This window comes from Rattus rattus, chromosome 10 (assembly GCF_011064425.1).
Source record: "Rattus rattus isolate New Zealand chromosome 10, Rrattus_CSIRO_v1, whole genome shotgun sequence".
Lineage (NCBI taxonomy): Eukaryota > Metazoa > Chordata > Mammalia > Rodentia > Muridae > Rattus > Rattus rattus.
The window spans coordinates 68,381,000-68,400,550 of NC_046163.1; the positions used below are offsets into that span (position 1 = coordinate 68,381,000).

General features: G+C 45.3%; 1 pseudogene; it reads right to left on the reverse strand.

The window, feature by feature from the left end:
- Positions 1–4,845: 4,845 nt before the first annotated feature.
- LOC116910934 overlaps positions 4,846–19,551 on the reverse strand; it is a 112,072-nt pseudogene continuing 97,366 nt past the window's right edge.

A 19,551-nucleotide genomic window follows, 5' to 3' on the forward strand; every position in this document is an offset into this window, starting at 1 on the left:
ACAAGACACTTGGAACAGAGTGAGCCCTCAGCTAAAAGACTGATTACCTCTTACTATTATTATCATAATTCTACTATTGGCACACAGTAGTAGAGGAAATCAAATAAAATAATGTTAACTACACAGAACTTGGAGGGTGTGGGGCTTGCTATTGTAGATGGAAAGAAAAGTACTTGAACCTTGCCTCAACATGGGACAGCTTTTAACCCAGGGTCCTCACCTATTTGAGAAGCCACTGTGCCTTGCTCTAGGCCCCCAAGTGCCTAGTGCCCAGCCCTGGGTGGTTAGTTGTGCCAAGGTGTCATCCATCTGTGATGTCCCTATGACAACGTCCCTGAGCTGAACCAGGCCGCCTCGACTGCACTTCCTGCTAAGCATTGGGTCATCTGGAGGAGGACATTTCTTCAAGAAGAACTGGGCAATGACAACAGCATGTGCTGAGAGGCACCTGCCAGCAACCCTTTGAGGACAGAACTTTCTGGCTTGCCTGCATTTGCTTTCTCAGTTGACCTGTTGGTCTAATGGTGGCATTGAGTGGCAGTTACAGCAGCCTGGCCCTCCTTGGACACTGCAAAAGGGGTGATGGTGGTGGGAGAGGCTTGGGGTTGGGGAGCTCTCCTCCTGGTTGCAAGGAGGGAGAGAAGGGAGGCTGCCCTAGGTGACAATGGAGGCCATGGCTCTCCCAGGCCATCTGGTTTATAAGCACACTCCCTTTAAAAGAAAGATTCTTACCACATCCTCTGTCTTGATGCAAGGAGTCTTAAATTCAGTGAGCAGAGATCTCAGATGCTCAAAGTGAGTGCCAGTAGTTACCACAGTGGAGGATGGTGTCACACACACTTCCTTAAGCACAGAGACCCAGGGGCCCCAGCAGGACCCAGCTCATGCCACCCAAAGTCCTTGGTGGTATCAATTAGTTGAGGAGGACATCATGTGAATGAGCACTAAGTGGCTCTTCTCCCAAGCCTCTAAGCACACATTCGTCATCCGCCATGAACTCAAGATTAATGTAAGAATAAATATAAACACTAGAGGCCGGGTCTCCTGAAGCAGCCTTTCCTGCATTGGGTTATTTTATCCTGGAGGTGGATTTGATAGACTCAGGAGGAAGCTGATGTTATTATTGCCCATGTTAGAGTAAAGAAATAGAGCTCTGAAGAACTTAAATAGTCTGTTCAAGGCCACACAGCAAGAAGAAGTTGAGCTACAATTGAAATGTTATCCTTGGTGTGGTGTGGGGTGTGTGTGTGTGTGTGTGTGTGTGTGTGTGTGTGTGTGTGTGTGTTTGTGTATTACATAGCCCAGGCTGGTCTCAAATTTGCTATGTAAGTTGACCTTGAACTCCTGATCCCCCTCTTCCACCACCCAAGTCTTAAGACTATGAGTGCTCAGCACCATTCGTGCTTTCAACGTTTAGATTTTTATATGTACATAACTAGTGAAGATCATGCACATTCAATTAACTTATAGAATTTAGAATAAAATTGGTGATGGATATGAGACCATGAGGGAAAGGAAGAAGGCTGGGGACAGGAGGAAGGGAGGAGGGATGAAAAGAAATTCTGAGACAAATTTGGTGGTATAGATTGGTGTGTGTGTGTGTGTGTGCATGTCTGTATGTATGTGTATGTGTGTATATGTTTGTATATGTTTGTATGTATGTGTATGCATGTATGTGTATATATCTGTTTGTATGTGTATATATGTGTTTGTGTATATGTGTATGTATATATGTATGTATTTGTGTATGTTTGTATGTGTGTGTATATGTGTGTATATGTATGTGTATATGTGTGTATATGTTTGTTTGCATGTGTATGTATGTGTATGCTTGTACGTATGTGTATGTATGTGTATATGTGTGTGTGTATATGTATGTGTGTATGTGTGTGTGTGTGTGTGTGTGTCAGAGAGAGAAAGAAAAAATGAAGAAGAAAATACTATTTTTCCTATTACAAGGTTCCATGCTTTCTGTCCTTTGTTGGTGGCCTACCAGGTAGAATTTAGCACTTCCTAAGGTACTGCATTTTGTTTATTTTTCTTGTTCTTTCCCAAATTGCTGTTCTCAGAGAAGTTTCCAATAGTGACCCAGTACATTCAAACACCCCCATTCTAAGCATGTTCCTCAGAAACGCAGCCAGAAGAAGTGATGGGCCAGTGAATTGCATGTTGTGTGAGTATGAGGACTTGGGTTTGGTCCCCAGCATTTGGGGAGGCAGAGGTAGCCTGGAGATCCCTGGCCAACTGGTCTACCTTAAATAGGTGTGAGTTCCATGCTGATGAGAGCCACAGTCTCTAAAGATGAGATATGGAGAAATTGAGAAAGATGCCTGCTGTTGTGCCCTAACCTCCACATGTGTGTGCATACATCTTCTTTTGAACACTCACAAGTGCCAGTGCACTTTACACACAAATACGACCAGGGTGGAGGTGGGGCAGACAGCTATCATCCTTTCCAGCTCCAGCAGTGTGTGTGTGTGTGTGTGTGTGTGTGTGTGTGTGAGAGAGAGAGAGAGAGAGAGAGAGAGAGAGAGAGAGAGAGAGAGAATACAACCCAGTAAACCAGCATTGCTTTCTGACTTTGGTACAAATCAAACCCACTGTGTATTTCTAAAGTGCTGTGGACAGAACTGAGTGCTCTAAAGTTCGTGCTGAATCTCTGACCCACACAATGACAGGAGTAGGGAACCTGGCTAGCTGGGGTCCTAAGGGTGAGATTGTGGCAGCATCCTCCTCCTTCAGCACTGCTCTCTGTCCTTCACTGAGCAAGGACACGAGGTGAAAGCAGTTGGCTGTAAGCCAGGCAGAGGCCAAACAGGCTGGGACCTTCATCTTGGCTATTCAGCTTCCTTAGCCATAAACCAAGAGAAACAAAAAAGAGAATTTCTGCAGTTAAAGTCACACGGTCTTGTATTGTATGAGAGTAGCATGGAAATGTCTGTATTGTATGTCAATACGTTAGAAGTGACCCCAGGCAGGCCTGGGTCCCAGGTGAAGAATGGCCAGGGCTTCAAGCAGGGTCTTACTACATTGTGGTGCTAAGGCGATTCCCCAGCATGGCTTGAGAACTAAGTTAGGCATCTAGGAGGGACTCCTATTTATTTTTGAAAACTGTTAGCATTTTAAAATTTACTACTATTGTTTATATATAAATGGTGACTTCATATGCCACTGCACATGTGTAGAGTGTAGTTGTTCAGGGGACAACGTTTAGAGACAGTTCTCTCCTTCCAAACCTTTTCATCGGTTTTGGGGATCCAGCTCAGGTCATCTGGCATGCAAGGCAAATGTCTTTACGTGTTGAGACACCTCACGAGCAGATGAAAAAATGCTATGTAGAAATTAACCCTTTTAATTTGGTGCATTTGCAAAAACAAATAAACACACACACAAACTAGACGAATCTTTATTGTTCTTGTGAAGTATAGATTTCTTAGACCACCTTCAATGTTGAGTACTTCATTTAAAAAAAAAAAAAAAGGAAATTCATGTCTCCCAGTGTTAGGAGTCTTCAAATGGCCTCAAACGAACTCGAGCTTCAGAATCAAGAGATTTTCAGAGATGCTGGTAATTAGTTTTCTCCTAAGAGTAAATGGAAGCTGATTCAATGGTTGTTATGAAGAGCAAGGGATGGGGAGACAGCCCATGTCTCTGAGAAGGAGGCAGCACCTACCTGTGGCACCATCTTCTCACCTGCTCCTGAGGAGAGGCTGTGCTTGCTTTGTGTTCAGCTGGGGACTGTCCCCACCTCACTCTGGCTCGGCCCTGAGCTTAGCTCTAATCTGGACTTTACCTCCTGGTGTCTGGCCTCACTAAGTCTCTAGATCTGCTGTCTTCCATCTCCTATCTCCTTCCTGTGTCTTACAAGACAAGGCATATCCACTTAAGTCAAGGGCTGCAGGAGAAAGCCGTACGCATCTCCTTTCTCCTCAATGCTGATGGTGTCTCGAAATGACCAGGGTTGTCTGTGTGAAGGGAAGAGCATGCAGTGAAGGGCTGAGAAGTCACCAGGGATAGGGATGGAGTGACAGGTCAGGTGGTATAGGGCCTAGAGGGGAATCTGGGGAATGAGTCCAGTCATAGACAACTGCAGGTCAGCTGGGACCATGGGTCCAACCTGTGTCTCTCCTCCTCAGTGGATTGGCCAGTGGTAGTGGATAACTCTGAGCATGGTAAATTAGTATTTATTAAATGTGGGTTGAGTCGGGGATGGAGAAGGACTCACAGGCATCTCTGTGAGAAGCCCAACAGGACAAGACCTTTCCCAATAAACCCATGGAAGGGAGCACTTCTTCTTGGAGCATAGGCCATAGACTACGTAGCCTTCAATGACAGGAAAGTAGGATTCCTAAGTGGCATGAACTTAGTGAGACATTTTAGATCACACGACTCTGTAAAGAACTTATTCTTATTGTGTGTGTGGAGGGGTGCCCACACACACACATGCACACATGAGTGTGTGCAAATGTAGACACATGCATGTGGAGACTAGGAGGTCAGCCTCAACTTTGGCTCCTCAGCAATCACTCACCTTGGTTTTTGACTCCTGGTCTTTTCATTGGCCTGAAGCTTGCAGATCAGGGTAAACTAGCTGGCTGGTGAGTCTGAGGGCTCTATTTGTCTCTGCCTCCCCAGAGTTGAGATTACATATGGGCACCACCGTGCCTAACCTTTTTTTTTTTTTAACTGTATTCTGTAACACTTTATTAAGAAGGAACCTATGTCAGCACTACTATGTAAACAATGACAAAGATCAAGGGAAACACATCAGGGATCACATAGACAATAATATTCATTGTCCTTTATATAACTGATGTATAATAGTTAAGGAAACTTTAATCCTACTTAAGCAAGCATTTTTGCATACACTGCCTTCTCTTTATCTTTCTGTGCCTTTATCATTTGTTTGGCTTTAAGCAATTCTGCCGGGATAGCTTTATCTCCTGGGCTATCTCCTGAACCTTCTTGAGATCAGCCGATGCTTGATCATTTTCCTTTAATCCTTGCCATCCTCATGCTTTTCGGTATAGTGCTTTAGTGTTTGAAGGGTCCACTTCAAGAGCCTCCAAGAAACTGTTAATTGCCCCCTGCCAATTTGACATCTTCAATTGACAAGCATCAATATTGAGCACACGCCTTAAGGCTATAGGCTGTAGTCTGGACAGATCTGCTTTCTCAATAACAGCCTTTGAACTATCCATGTACTTTAAAACCTTCGCATATTTTTAATAGCCATCTCCCAGTTCTGAGATTTGAAAAAAAGTATTTCCAGTGCTTTTTAAGGCTTCAGATATTGATAAAAATTTATCTACATCTTTTAAATCTACATCTGCATCCTCGGGGAAATCTGGATGACTGTCACCAGAGCCATCTTCAGGGAATATCCCCCAGTCATCCCTTCTTTCAATTCTCCACATTCTGCAATAACACACCGTTTGGCAGGTTTTTCACCATGCCTAGCTTTAAAAATGTGGATTCTGGGGTGTGAAAATGAGATCCTTACACTTGCAAAACAAGCATTTCACTGACAGAGTGTCTCCATGCCCTGGCTCTCATTTAAAAGAAGGGGAATTTGAACCTCAGAGAGTTTATGAAGAGCTGTACAGGTGCCCCACCTTGTACACGGTGAGGTTGAGACACAAGCAGGGACTTTCTGTGTAGGAACTTCTTGGGTGCTCGTGAATCAGGAAAGGTCATGAACCACCTTGGCCCAGCTGGGTTTTGGGTTTTGAGAATGATGGATTTTGAGTGAGATGAATGGATAGATACGTCCCCTCCCTGGACTGTGCCACCATGAGGTCAAAGACCATGCCTTCATGAGTTATTTCGCCCCACATATCTGCTGACTGCACTCTCAAGCAAGGGGCTGAGTTCAGGGATGGGGCTTCACGGGCAGGCAATCGTGTAAGCTTGCTGGCAGAGTGTGAACAAGTAGGCAACTCTCTTGGGCTCTCAGAGGGATAGTCTGGATGAGGACGTGAATGAAAATGGTGGCATGGATCGGAGAGAACATGGGCCATGGGAGGCGTCCTTTGGAGCACCCACAGGCCCCTGTTATCACTACTAAGCTTTATTGTTCTCAATAAACTACAACATTAAACAAGGTAATGTGTCTGCTTTCTGTGGCTCTAAGATAGATATGACTTCTGCTATCCTGGACTTGCTGGTCATCCTGTGTGTCTCTTTGTCTGCCTGTCTGTCTGCCTGTACATCTGTGTGTTTGTTTCTTGGGAGGGTCAAAGACTCTTTTACTAATCTTTGTGATAAGAAAGTGTCACTCAGGTAGGGAAATAAGGAAAGAACTGCTTCAAGTTTATGTAGAACTTCATGAAAGACAGACAACCCCGACCGACAGGGAGTGCGAAGGATCTGGGATGTAAGTCTACACGGGAATATGGAGAAGTAAACAGAGTCATGTGGTGAGTGGTGCCAGGAAAAGGGTCCGGAGAATAGGGGAACGCTGAGGCCATCCAAGATAGATTGGGGTTGCTAGGTATGGGGTAGGGAGGAAGGGGGCAGATTCACCAGTAGAGGAAGAATGTAGACCACACTGAACAGGTTCAATGAAATGTGAAGGTGGAGCCGGTGGAGTCTGAAGATGAAAGGACCAGAGGAGAGAGCCCTCGTCTCAAGGGCAAACAAGGAGTCTCAGTTTTCAGCTCAAAAGTGATTTAAGGGAACTTTTCTAGAAAGAGGATCTCAGTTGATGATTACACTCAGAAATGTTTGACAAGGTCAAGAGCAGGGCAGACAAGTTTTATTTTTAAGGAAGGAGAAATGTGAGCAGCACGTGGGAAAGTCAAGAGGTTGGGAAAGTGTAGCTCATGAGCACGCACTCGGAGCAGAGGCTACGGCAGGGGGATCCAAAGAGAAAGAACCGGCTGGGCCAGGGCTGCAGAAGAGACGCAGAGACGAGAGGAAGGAGAGAAGCTGGAAGAGAGGTCTTAGAGGTGTTCCCGAGTGAGAACAGTTGAGGGGACCCCAGTTTGGCTCGACTGGTGGACACTCGAGGCCAGGGAAGAGATTTGCGTAAAGGAGGAGACTTACAGGGAGAGCTGGGGATGCTGGTCTGAGGTGTTTATGGAGGCCCAGAGTGATGTGTGTACTTTGCCACTGGAAAGCAGATCGTGCTGAGGATATGGCTTCATTGATAGAGTACCTACCTACATGCATGAGGCCCTAGGTTCAATACCCAGCACTGCATAAATGAGGCATGATCACACCTGTGTGCAATCCTAGCACTCTGTAGGAAGAGGCAGGAGGATCAGAGGTTCAAGGTCATCCTGTCCTGATGGCTCAACAGGTAAAAGTACCTGCTACAGAGACCCAAAACATGAGTCTGGGCCCTGGCATACATATGAAAGGAGAGAACCAACTATGACAGCGAGTTGTCTTCTGATCTGATCTTGTACATGTCCACACAGAGACACAGAGAGATAGATGATAGACAAGGTAGACAGACAGACAGATGTAAGAAGAAATTCAACTCCATCCCCAGTTTTACAGCAAGTTCTGGCCTAAAGCAACCTTGTCTTGAAAGATAAATAGAAATTTAAATGGCTGTACTCAGAGTCAGGGTGACCCTCTTCTCCTGACCAACTGGGGTCAAATACACAGGAGTCACCTAGTCCAGGACTAAGTCTGGAATTCTCTTCTCAGTCATGCTTTTTAACCTATAGCTTCACAAGAGAAACCACCCACCCTTCACATGACGTCAGCCCCTTCATCCGGTCTACAGCCCATCTGGATATGTATTGTTAGGTACCATGCTTTCTCAGGCAAGCCTGAGTGTCATACATCACACTGCTGTGATGGTGGTGAGATAGGCAGAAACATCATGGCATTGAGGGGACACAGAATGTCATCAGATAGATGGCCCAACTGACCCAAAGTAGAGAGAGCATTTCTGTGTCCTGGGTACAGGACAAAGTCAAGGCTCCATCTCTGGAGAAGCACTTGACTCTCCAAAGGGAGAGCGTGGTCCAGTTAGGACAAGCACGGGGGCTGGGGAGATTTGTCAGTTGGTACGATTCTTGCCTCAGAAACGTGACTATCCCACATGGATAGGCCAGGCCAGAGGACTGGAGAGATAACTCAGAGGTTAAGAGCACTGGCTGCTCTTGCAAAGGTCGTGAGTTTGATTCCTACCACTCATGTGGTGACTCACAACTATCTACAGACCCACTTCCAGAGAGTCTGACTCCGTGGTCATTAAGTATGCACATACAGGTAAGAATGCCGCCCCCACACATACAAATGAAAAAATAAGGAAAACCAGGCTAGTGGGATTGGTGGGCTCCAGGTACTAGTGTGAGACCTGTCTCATAAAATCAAGGTTGGTGGCTCCTGAGGAACACCCAGAAATGACTCTCTGCATTCCACATGCACATGTTTACACACACACGCGCACACACACACACACACACACACACACACACACACACACACACACACGTGCACACACATCAGAACAAAACAAAGCTTTGGGCCGGAAGCTGCTGTGTCTTTCTCACAGTCAAACAGGCAATGTCTGGGGAGATCTAGTCGAGACAAAAACGTATAAACGGAACTTCACTCATCAGTTTTAGAAATTCTTTGTAATCTAGCAATACAAGTGTTTTACCTTGAGGCAACTTAAGATTTCTCTCTGAAACCCACAGCCAATATCACGCTTCAAAGTAAAATCATAGGAGCGTTCTTACTAAAGTTAGGGGAACGGTAAGAGTGATGTTGTCATAATTATTTAACACTACCGGCAGTGAAAGGGGCAGGAAACAAGGTAAATATTATTGGAGAAGAAAGGAAAATTTGTATTACTTACACATAATATGACTGCCTGCTTTAAAGGCCATGAAAACAAACTAAAACATTTCTAAGTAATTAGCAAGTTTAGAAAGACAGTTAGTTACCAGATAAATATATGGAAAGTTTACCACATGCCAGAAACGATCTCTTAAAAGCACAATGAAAAAGAATGTTCTGCCTACGAGAGAAATAATTTAAAATACAGAGGGATAAATTAAATGAAAGTTCTACAAAAGTCACATAAAAACCAACTGGAAATTTTTACTGAGAGATGTTTAAAAAAAAAAAAAACTCAAGCTTCTGTTATGTCCATAAAAATGAAAGTACGGTGTTATAGAGAAATAATAGTCCCTGAAGAGAAATATTAATTTAATGTGAATTTATCTGCAAATTCCCAACTGTTTTATGCAACTGGTTAAAATCATCATTTCTCTACCTTTATACATGAGCTTTTGAGGACAGCCAAGGGAAAAAGAATTTTTTCTTTCGAAAAGAAAAATGGGTAGAAAAAAAAATCTCCAGTCACGGCTGAGAGTCACGGTAGCCCCTGCATTTATGCATTGACAGAGATTGGAGATGGTGAGTAGAAAATGCTAATCCCACCACAAGCCAGCACGATTGGGTGACTGCGTTGGGTGGGGGTGGAACTGCCCCAAGGGAACCCAGGGAAGCTTCAGTTTGTCAGATGTAAGCAGTCTGAGCTCACCTGACAAGGCTTCTCTGATCATACGGCCTCTGTCCTCCGTCCTCTGTAGTGCTTACAACCATCATTTCTTTCCTGAAAGGTTTATTTGGTTCACAATTCTAGGGCACAGTCCATACTAGGGGAGTCAAGTGGTGGAAGCCAGAACCAGCTGATCACCTCATATTCACACTCAAGAAGCAGAGATCAACGCATGCTGGGAAGCAATGAGCAATGCATGCTGGGAAGCAGAGGGCAATGCATTCTGGTACTCAGTTCACTTCCTCCTCTTTACACAGTCTGGGATCTCAGCCCAGGAAATGGGGCCGCCCACAGTGATGGGGTCCTCCAGCTTCAATGAACCTAGTCAAGATAATTTCACACACGCATGCCCAGAGCCTGTCTTGGGTGATTCTAGATTTTATCAACCAACAGTTGAGATTAATCGTCATACTGGGCAATGCCAGTCCGGTGCAAACTCCAATCCCTGAGAGCTGATTGGTGATTCCTTGCCCCTCCCTCCACCTCTGTATCACTGGACTGACCCATTGATTTCCTCAGTCTCCGAACAATGCAGTGCTACCAGCGGTAGGTACAGTAGCCACGCCTTCCTGTGGCTCCAATCTCCCCATTCACCCTGACCTTGGGATCTCTCTCTGCCCTGGCCTTGAAAGGACACTGCCTCAAATTCTGCTTTGTAAGGGAGTAGCGCTGAGACACACTCCTCTTTCCGGCCTCATACCAAAATAAATCACAGACAAACCAGAACACTGCAGTATCCCAAATCCCTAAAATAAAAGGAAAAGCTATTACCTTAGCTATCCCTAAGTGTATGCCACTGAGATAAACTGATTAAATGAAAGTTTAATAAATTTGACTTTCTACAGAACTGAGTGGACCCTCTGCAAGTTAGAAATACCATAAACAAAGTTAACGACAGAAAACCAAGAAGACATTCGAATCACTTCTGGCAAAAGTAGGTCTGCGCATGATAATGGGCTGATAAAGTTTAATATATAAAAAGCATTTGGACATCAACAAAAAAAAAAAAACTCATGAAAAGGGAAATAGAATATGGACCTGAGTAAGAAAAACGCTTTAAAAAAGAGTATATGGAAAAGATGTTCCACTTCATAAGAGTCAAGCAAATCCAAAGAAAGTGGTCCCTTCCTTTTTCCTATTAACATATTTGCCAAAATTAATACAGAAGCTGGGGTGGGGATGTGACTTAGTGGGTAGAATGCTTGCTTAGCCCTGGGTTCCATCCCCACCACTACATAAACAGGGTGCATTAGTGTACAGTCATGCAACTCAGGAAGTAAAGACAGGAGGATCAGACGTTCAAGGTCATTTTTGGCTACATACCCAGAATGGCCAGGGACACTCAAGACTCTGTCTCAAAACAAAAACAAAACAACCACCACCAACAAAAATCCCCAAGGTTAGCTTCAGGAAGGCCGGTGGAGCCTATCCAGGTGAACGTTGCTTTTGGAGTATGTTGGGAGCTTTAAGAGTGCCCTGCTCCTGGTAGATAGAGCCACAGGCTATAATTTAACCCAAACCAATATCAGAGAACTCAAACTTTCACCCAAGTTTATTCAGGATAGCATTGCTAACAAATAAAAACAGACAGTTCAGAGCCACAGTGCTTGAAACCACAAACAACCACTAACACAGAACCAGAATCGCGTCCCAGGGCCTCTACATGTTAATTAGATGTGTTTCCTTGTCTTGTTTTAAGGTATTTTGTTGTTCTTGTTGTTGTTGTTGTTGTTGTTGTTTTAAACACAATGGGAACGTTTTAAAATATTTCAGAGCATAAATGCCTGCATATGAAATTATGGAAAATAAAATCTTAAGTACAAAACCCTCCAAAGTGGCCACAGAGTGAGTGCAACCAAGACTTTCCTGTCTTGTAAGACCAAAGGGAACCAGGCAAGAACCGGAAGCCCCTGGCTTTAGGGAACCCAGGGTCAGTGTCAGCGATTTTTTTGACTAGAATGATTCTTGTTAACTTAGTGATATTATTAAAATGCTTTAAGAACATTTTAGACATAAATGTAAAAGCTAAAACTATAAAAATTGCTAGAACAACACACAAGAGAAAATTTGGGAGACCATGAGACAATTTTTGTTAATAAGATGTGAAATCTTGAACCATCGTGGAAAAAACACTTTATCAAAATGTGACCCCCATGTCTCTCAAACAAGACCGTCAGTCCACAGGAACGCAAGCTGCAGAGTGGACGTATCATGCTACATGCCTTTTATCAAAGGCACTATATGCACAAGGCGTGAACGCTGTCTGTGTTACTATGATGATACCTCAATGAGGAGAAAAGGGCAAAAGATCTGAACAGACTCCACAAACACACAGGAAGAGGTAACGGGTGCACTCGTTCATTGGGAAATGCAAATTGTAGGACAGGGAGATGACACCACACGTTTGTAACATACCCGGAATTAAAGGCACATGACACCAAGCGTTTGCAAGGAGGTGTCACAGCCATCCTGCCCACACCATGCCACTGCCACTGGGAAAATGGAGCACGTACAGAACAATTCTATTTCTACAGGGACCCAGAAAGCATATGCTAGTTTACAGCTTCAAGTCAGGGGTCATTGATGACCAAGGATGGGATTGGGGGAGAAGTGGAAGGTTCTCTAGTTTCCTTATGTTGTTGTGAGAAGTCATTCCATCTTATAGCTTACAGTCTATCGTGAAAGGACGTCAGGGAAGGGACACAGGAAGGAATGTGAGGCAGGAACTGAAGCAGAGACCATGGAGAAACACTCCTTAGTAGCTTGCTCTCCACGGCTTGCTCAGATACCCTTTATACAGCCCAGGACCAGAGTGATCTGGGCCCTCCCATATCCATCACCAATCAAGGAAACGCCCCCACAGACATGGCCATGGGCCAATCCAAGGGAAGCAGCTCCTCGGTTGAGGTTTCTTCTTCCTAGGCGTGTCAAATAACAGTCAACAATGGTTTCACAGAGAACCAAGAGACATGGTGGAATCGGGGAGTTTTGAACACCTTCTGTCTCGCCCATGGTGACAGTTTTGTACTGGATAACATACACGCTGGGCACTGGGAAAGTTAGAAAATCTTGTTTTCCTTCTACTGTGGGACTGTAGTCTCTGTTGGAGGAGAGCTACAGAAACGACACCCTTGACTCATGACCTTTGTTCTGCCTGATCTTGGATTGTCTTGAATTGCTTCTGTGGGGTTTAACATATCCACCCACAAGTGTGTCTGTGTGTGTGTGTGTGTGTGTGTGTGTGTGTGTGTGTGTGTGTGTGTGAGGCCCACAAAGATTCTCAAATGCTAGAGTTTCAGTGAAGAGAAAGTTCCCTATGTCGTGGCATCTGGAACACAGACGGGGTTTGGGGCTTACTGCATGGGAGGGCAAGGCACTCGGTAGAGCTGAGATGAGCTGCTTTGGCTTGGTGCTCTGTAGAAACCAAAATGGGAAGAATTCAGCAGAAGCAGAGAAGCTCAAAGCAGGGTGGAAGGTTCCAGACTTTAGGGAGCTTCCATGCCCATGCCCTCCTCAGCAAGCTTGGGCAGCTATTGTTATCCAGTCCTGTGTCTGAGTAGACTTGGAGGGATGAGGAAAGAGAGGATCTTATGTCTGACGACAGATGGGTCTTTGTCTGGTTTGGGCAAGTGTCACCAAATCTGGCCTCTCTCCAGCTGATGGGAAGACAAGTACTGGCGTGGAGACCCATCTCCAACGAGCAGCCCCAGAGCCTTCCCTCGCTAAGTGTCCTATTATTATACCTACAGTATGTGCATTAGAGACCCTTTGCTGTCCACTAGCAGAAAGTGTAGCCTCGCCGAGGGGAATCTCACGAGCCTGCTAAGAGACAAATGCATCTTCTAACCACACCTTTGTACTGTCACCAGTCTTAGTCTGTTGTACTGCAATTGATGCAACTTTCCTCATCCAGACGGGGATGACACACAGGACACAGTGGCACCAGATTAGTCAGGTCCAGTCCTCACTGGAGAGCAAAGAGCCACCCATTCGCCAGCTTTTATCCCTGCTGTAAAATCTAGCTACACAGCACACAGGAGTGCAGCGTCCACCCTAAAATATATTGTTAAAAATAGCATGGGTGGATCAGCAGGTGCCTCGTCGGGAAACACTGAGACCTGAGTTCAATCCCCAGGAGAGAACCAAGTCCTAGATGATGTCCCCTGACCCTCATATGAGTGCTATGACACACACACACACACACACACACACACACACACACACACACACACGCATACACACACACTTCTTTTAAAAAGAAAATAATAGCAGAGCAACAAACATTTGGGTCCCTGGACCTCTATAAAGAGGACAGTTGACACGTGACAAGTGGGATCTATTTCTCTTATTCCAATTTGAGATCTCAGAATTTGCTGGTGTGAGGATGTCACACTGTTTATCCAGATTGTTAGACGATTCCCCTTCCACCTTAACTCGGCAGTGGCAGCATCAGTAGACGTTCTGAAGAAGAAGGGAGGATATCCGAGCCCCACCCTTAGACAAGGAACTGCCGGCAACTGAGGGCTGCTGAGAGACGAAGAGTCAGCCTCCCCCCACCCCACAGTGAGCATCCTGACTGACATCTGAACAAAGTGGTGATTCCCAAAACCATGCACACATCTACAACAAAAGGGACTAAGTGGGTGGTGTGTATGTATGTATGCATAGACATACATTTCTTTCTCATTTATCTATGTCTACCTATATAGATGTAGATATAGATACACATACAGATATAGATATAAAGTATACACACACTGACAGCAATAATTAGGAGAGGCAATGCTATCAATTAGGAGGGACATGGAGGAAAAGGACTTGGGAGAGGCCAAAGCAAAGCAAAGGAAGGTGAGACTTAAATTAAAATGGAAGCAGAACAGTCTGGGAGAGCGGGTCATTGAAAGTGAGAATAAAAGTAGACACCGCGTGTTCACATTGCTGCTGAAGGACGCTGTGCAAATGCTGGGACCGGTCCTCCATGGCACCACTGTGCCCTTGATTGACTGCCAAGATAACAGGGAAGAACACCTTTACTCGTTTTTTGATGTCCTGTTTTTGATCAGGGTGGTAGCAGGCCTTAGAAAACATAGCTTTGAGAGAGTAATTAGTCAGCTAATTAGTTGGTCTGTTTGTGTCTTCATTTCACCGTGTTTATTGGCCCCCAAGTATCCCTGGTTCTTTGAGAGTAAGAGACGATACGATGGTATCTGAGCAGGGCGTGTGCAGGGCAGGGAGCCCAGAGGGTCTGATGGGAATCCAGATGGGACCCTGTTCTCTTTTTATTTTAGGCTCAGGAAGAAGTGGTGTCGCCTTCAACCCCGAATGCTGAGGAAGCAGTTGCTAGGTGGGAGACATCTCCTAGGGACTCCAGAAGCACAGAATCCAGGAATGAACAAACAATGCTCTACTAAGGTGTGGCTTCTAACCCTCACACCCAATGGGCGAGGTAGGAAATAGACTTGACCATATCTTTCGGAGAAAACCGAGGTAGGGAGCGAGTAGATCCACCTTGACTGAGATGGGAAGCGGAGGGACCAGAGTTTACCCAACGGTGTGGGATGAAGCCCCTGTAGCCATAGTAAGATGGGCTCTGAGCACCTGGTGAGGCTCCTCACGCACCGTGGCAGTGCTCAGGAGGAGGCCAGCGGTGCTCTTTAGCGTTCATAACAGACTTACCGGAGTCTCTGGAGATCTGAAGGTCTTCAGCCAATGAGAAAACAGAAGCAGGGTGTTTATTTGCTTTGCCCTCTGCTCCCATAATCCATGCAGTTGGTACTGACAGTTTTCTGCAAGCTGGAGTCACACTGGCATGGGTGCTTCAAAACCATGTTGTAAGGTGACAAAGAAGAAGGGACCCTTCTTCCTAATCACACGAGGAAATCGCCTGAGTTCTTTGTTCCTCTGTCTGACCCAAGGACTTCAAAACAACCAGATAAGTTAGTAACCACGGTCTGGCAGTGGGGAGAGTCAAACCGGGTAGCCACTGTGTTGAAGATACAAACATTTCTTGGCTGGTCAATTCCAATCAGTGATTGAAAAGACATTTAAATAGGTTTCCTCCTCTTCCTCCTCCTCCTCCTCTTCCTCCTCCTCCTCCTCCTCCTCCTCTTCCTCCTCCTCCTCCTCCTCCTCCTCTTCCTCCTCCTCTACCATCACCATCACCACCACTACCACCACCACCACCACCACCACCACCACTACCCTCTCTCTCTCTTCCCCTCCCTCCCTCCTTCCCTCCCTCCCTCCCTCCATTTCCCTCTGATCTCCTCCCTGTATCCCTCTAACCTCAAATCCACAGCTCTTTAGCTAAAGGGCTTCAACGTAAAGCTAAGTCTTGGTCCTGTGGTGTCCCCATCTTGGGGGGGGGGTGCGGTATAGAGGCAGGGTGGGACTGGTGGGACTCTATTCCCTAAACTATGGACATTTAGGGGACTGGCTCCAAAGTTTCTATGTACTAGAGTAGAGACAGGTAAGTAGACACCTTCCTTCCTCCCTCCCTCCTTCCCTCCCTTTTGCTTTTGCAAGGTGTGTCTGCCGGACTAGCTCTTGTGCTTTTATACCTTTGAGGTGTTGTGTCATACAGCCCAGGATATGGTATGTCACATAGCCCAGGAGACAGTGTCCCACGTAGCCCAGGAGGACTTGAACTTGCTCACACAGCTGAGTATGATCTTGATTTTTATCCTCAATCCTCCATGCCCAAGTGCTGAGATGACAGGAGTGTGCCACCACACCAGGCCTGTGTTGGATTTTGAGAAACGCAATTCATGATAATCGGCAGAAGACGTCAAGCAATTCACGCCCTTGTTCCATTCACGCAGAGCAGAAATTTTCTTTCTTAAGCATTATCTTAATGAACATAATGCCTGGATCATTATGTAAAGGAGGCCTGTGATTCTCAAGCGAAAATCTTGGTCTCTTCTCATTTTTATTTATTTATTTATTTATTTATTTGCTTTTTCGCCTATCTGTCTCTTGCCGATGACTTCTGGAAGAACCTATCAGGGTTTACACGGTTAATAACGCAAGCTGTAGCAAACGCTTCCCCTTCCGGGACGTCTTTCAGCTGATTCTAATTTTTTAATGGAGAAAATGCATTCTTAAATTAAATATGCATAATAAGGAGTACTAATGATAAGGATAAAGTGGTATACGTGAGAACGAACCGAGTGCTGTAAGCAAAAATGCATTTGATTTGCGGAGGCTAAAAGCTAGCTCGAACCGGTAAGACTTGGTGCAAAAAAGAAAAGCTTCGCAGTGCTCACAAATTGTCCATAATTGTATGGATTTTAAATATAAAAGTTGGCAGTGGCAAAAGCTAAAAGCCATTAGGAGAGACACTATTGTGCGGTATACCCGGAGCAGCGAGTCACGAGCTTATGAAAAACTCTCCAGCTTGAGTTTTCTAAAATTTTGATAACTGTACTTGAGGCTCGTCTTGATGTTTACCACAATGCTCCCATTATTCTCCCAGGCATGGCCTAATGCCTATAGGAAGAGAGCGACTAATTAGCATGAATAGTCGTCTTCCCCGAAGGTCGTTTATCGCCAAGTTCATTCTTCCTTCTTTTTTCCCCCTTTGTAGCTGAACATCACTGGAGGAGTTTTCAACGACAGCCATTAGCTTAAGAGATCCGTTGTTTTCTCTCAGACACAGGGTCACCGTTTTTAAAGAGTCTTTTTCCTAAGCCAAGAAGTCATACTAATAATATTTAAAGGCAAAGAGGTGGGTCAGGGAGAAACCCACCTTTCTCTTGCGTGGGTATCCTCCCAATGAAGGCTTTGTTTTCTCTCATTAGCTTCCTGCTACAGTCCTTAAGAATTATACTGGGACTGGGGTTAAGAGCTCAGTGGTTAAGAGCATTCCCTGCTCTTGCAGAGGACCTGGATTTGGTTCCCAGCACCGACATCCTGGTTCGCATCCTGTTTGTAGCTGTTGGATTCCAGTTCTTGGGGATCCAATGCCCTCTTCTGGCCTTCTTGGGCACTGCACACTCACAGTGCGTAGGTACATACATGTAGGTAAATGTTCAGAGACATAAAAGTGAATGGATCCTTAAAAGGGGTATGCCTTAGACGTCAATAGCAGCAATGGCAGCTAATCCCTTCCTTCTAGGACTTCTTTCAGCTTATTTTAGTCTTTTCTTCTTTCAAATGAAGCTCAGTAGTTCTCAGTGATTTTCTGGAACTTAGTCGATGGCTCTGGAGTCTTCTAGATACAAAAAGCACTTGTTCTGCTATTCTGGGCCGAGAGACAGTAAGGAGTTCCTTCTGTCTCATAGTGGGACCAGTGGGGTTTCTGGTTTAGATGATTTAGGAATTATAGCTAAAGTGAAGGGAATCCCCACATTTGTTGCGAAACACTCTCCCCAACATCTCTAAGACACTACACTCCTACAGCTGGAGCCCTTGGTTCATCACAAATGACTGACTTTGTCAACTCGTGTGTTACAAAGGAAGGACAGAGCCAGCCCACATGTTGCTGTGACTAACATTTCCATGTGGACTTTGGATCCACCTCATCCAGTCTATTAAAGGGCCTCAGAGCAAACACCGTGTCCTGAAGCAGGGAAATTCTACCAGGTGGAAACCCTGTCTGTTTTCCACACTACAGATCTCAAACTCAAGACTGGCAGACATACCAGTGCCTCCCTGAATTATCAACCTGCTGGCCGGTTCTACAGATCAGTCAGTCCCTTAAGTTACAGATAGAACTTCAATTCTAAAAACCATCCAATTGATTCTGTGTCTAGTTTGTGGTAACAGAATGCACAGATGTAAGGGATAACGGTGAAGACAGCCCGACATGAAATTGTAAATTCACTTAAAACAGTGAGATGGTTCTGTGATTTTTAAATTTCAGTTGATCAGGTCTCAAGTGTGAATGCTGTAGATGACAGTGCTGAAAGGTGGGACCCCCCACACAGGTGGAACCCCCACACACAGGTAGGACCCCCACACACAGGTGGAGAACCTCAACTACTCTAATGCATCACTTAAGTAAAAACAAGTAGTAAGATTCCAGGACGGAACATAATCTTTTAGCTACTTGGCCTATAAGAGATAATCTTGGGGCCATATGTTCTTTTCTAATGTGGCAACGGGGAAATGTATTTGGCAAGCACACATTGTGCTACCGAGCTCTCTGCCCTGCATCCAGATGAATCAGCCTGAGAAAGATTATGGTTCTGGTTTTGGAGGGTTCCATCCATGAATGTTTTAGGTTGGAGTCAAGGGAGAAACATGCGGTAGATGAAATATTTATCTTCTGGCTTAGAAGTAGGAAGTGAGATGGGGAAAGGGAAAGACAGACAGACAGACAGCATTCATTAGGCTTCTTGGCTTAAAAGGACACCAGACAGAAGTCTCACACTGAATCTGCAAAAGTCCCTTTAAGTTTTCAATCATGAAAGTACTTTACAATTTGGAATAAAATTAAAAGTTCCTTCAACCTAACCCTGCCTACCAAAATATCTTGCAATGCCAATTAGTCAGAGAAAGAGGTACCAATGTCAAGGATCGGGTTAATCTACCAAAAAATAAAAAGAAATTAGTGTACTTATCGGCCTCCTCCTGTTTGGGGTGCCTCATTGCACTCGTCTTTATAGAAGGCATTAATGGGGGGCATATATAATATGAGGCAGGACTTCATTCATGCTAAAGACCAAGAGGCTATGCCACCCCAAGGAAGCCAACAGCCAGCATCAGCCAGAGCCCCAGAGTTCAGCACAGGGGGAGCTGTAGTCTGTGAAGGGTGAAGAAAGAGCTAAAGACCATCGCAGACAAAGCCGGGGAGGAGAGGCACATCCAGACTGAAGTGGTCCAAGAACACAGGCGGGTCTGGCTTGTCTCAAGTTCACTGTGAGCGGAACAAGAAGGATGGTAAGAGGATGCAGAAGCCAGAGGACCCGGAGGCTGAGACTCAAAGGACCAGTATTGGGCGGCAGTAAGGTTCACGGGGCTGTCGCCAGGGAACCGCTGATTTCTCCACCATCCCCCCTGCAGCTGCCTCTGAGCGAACT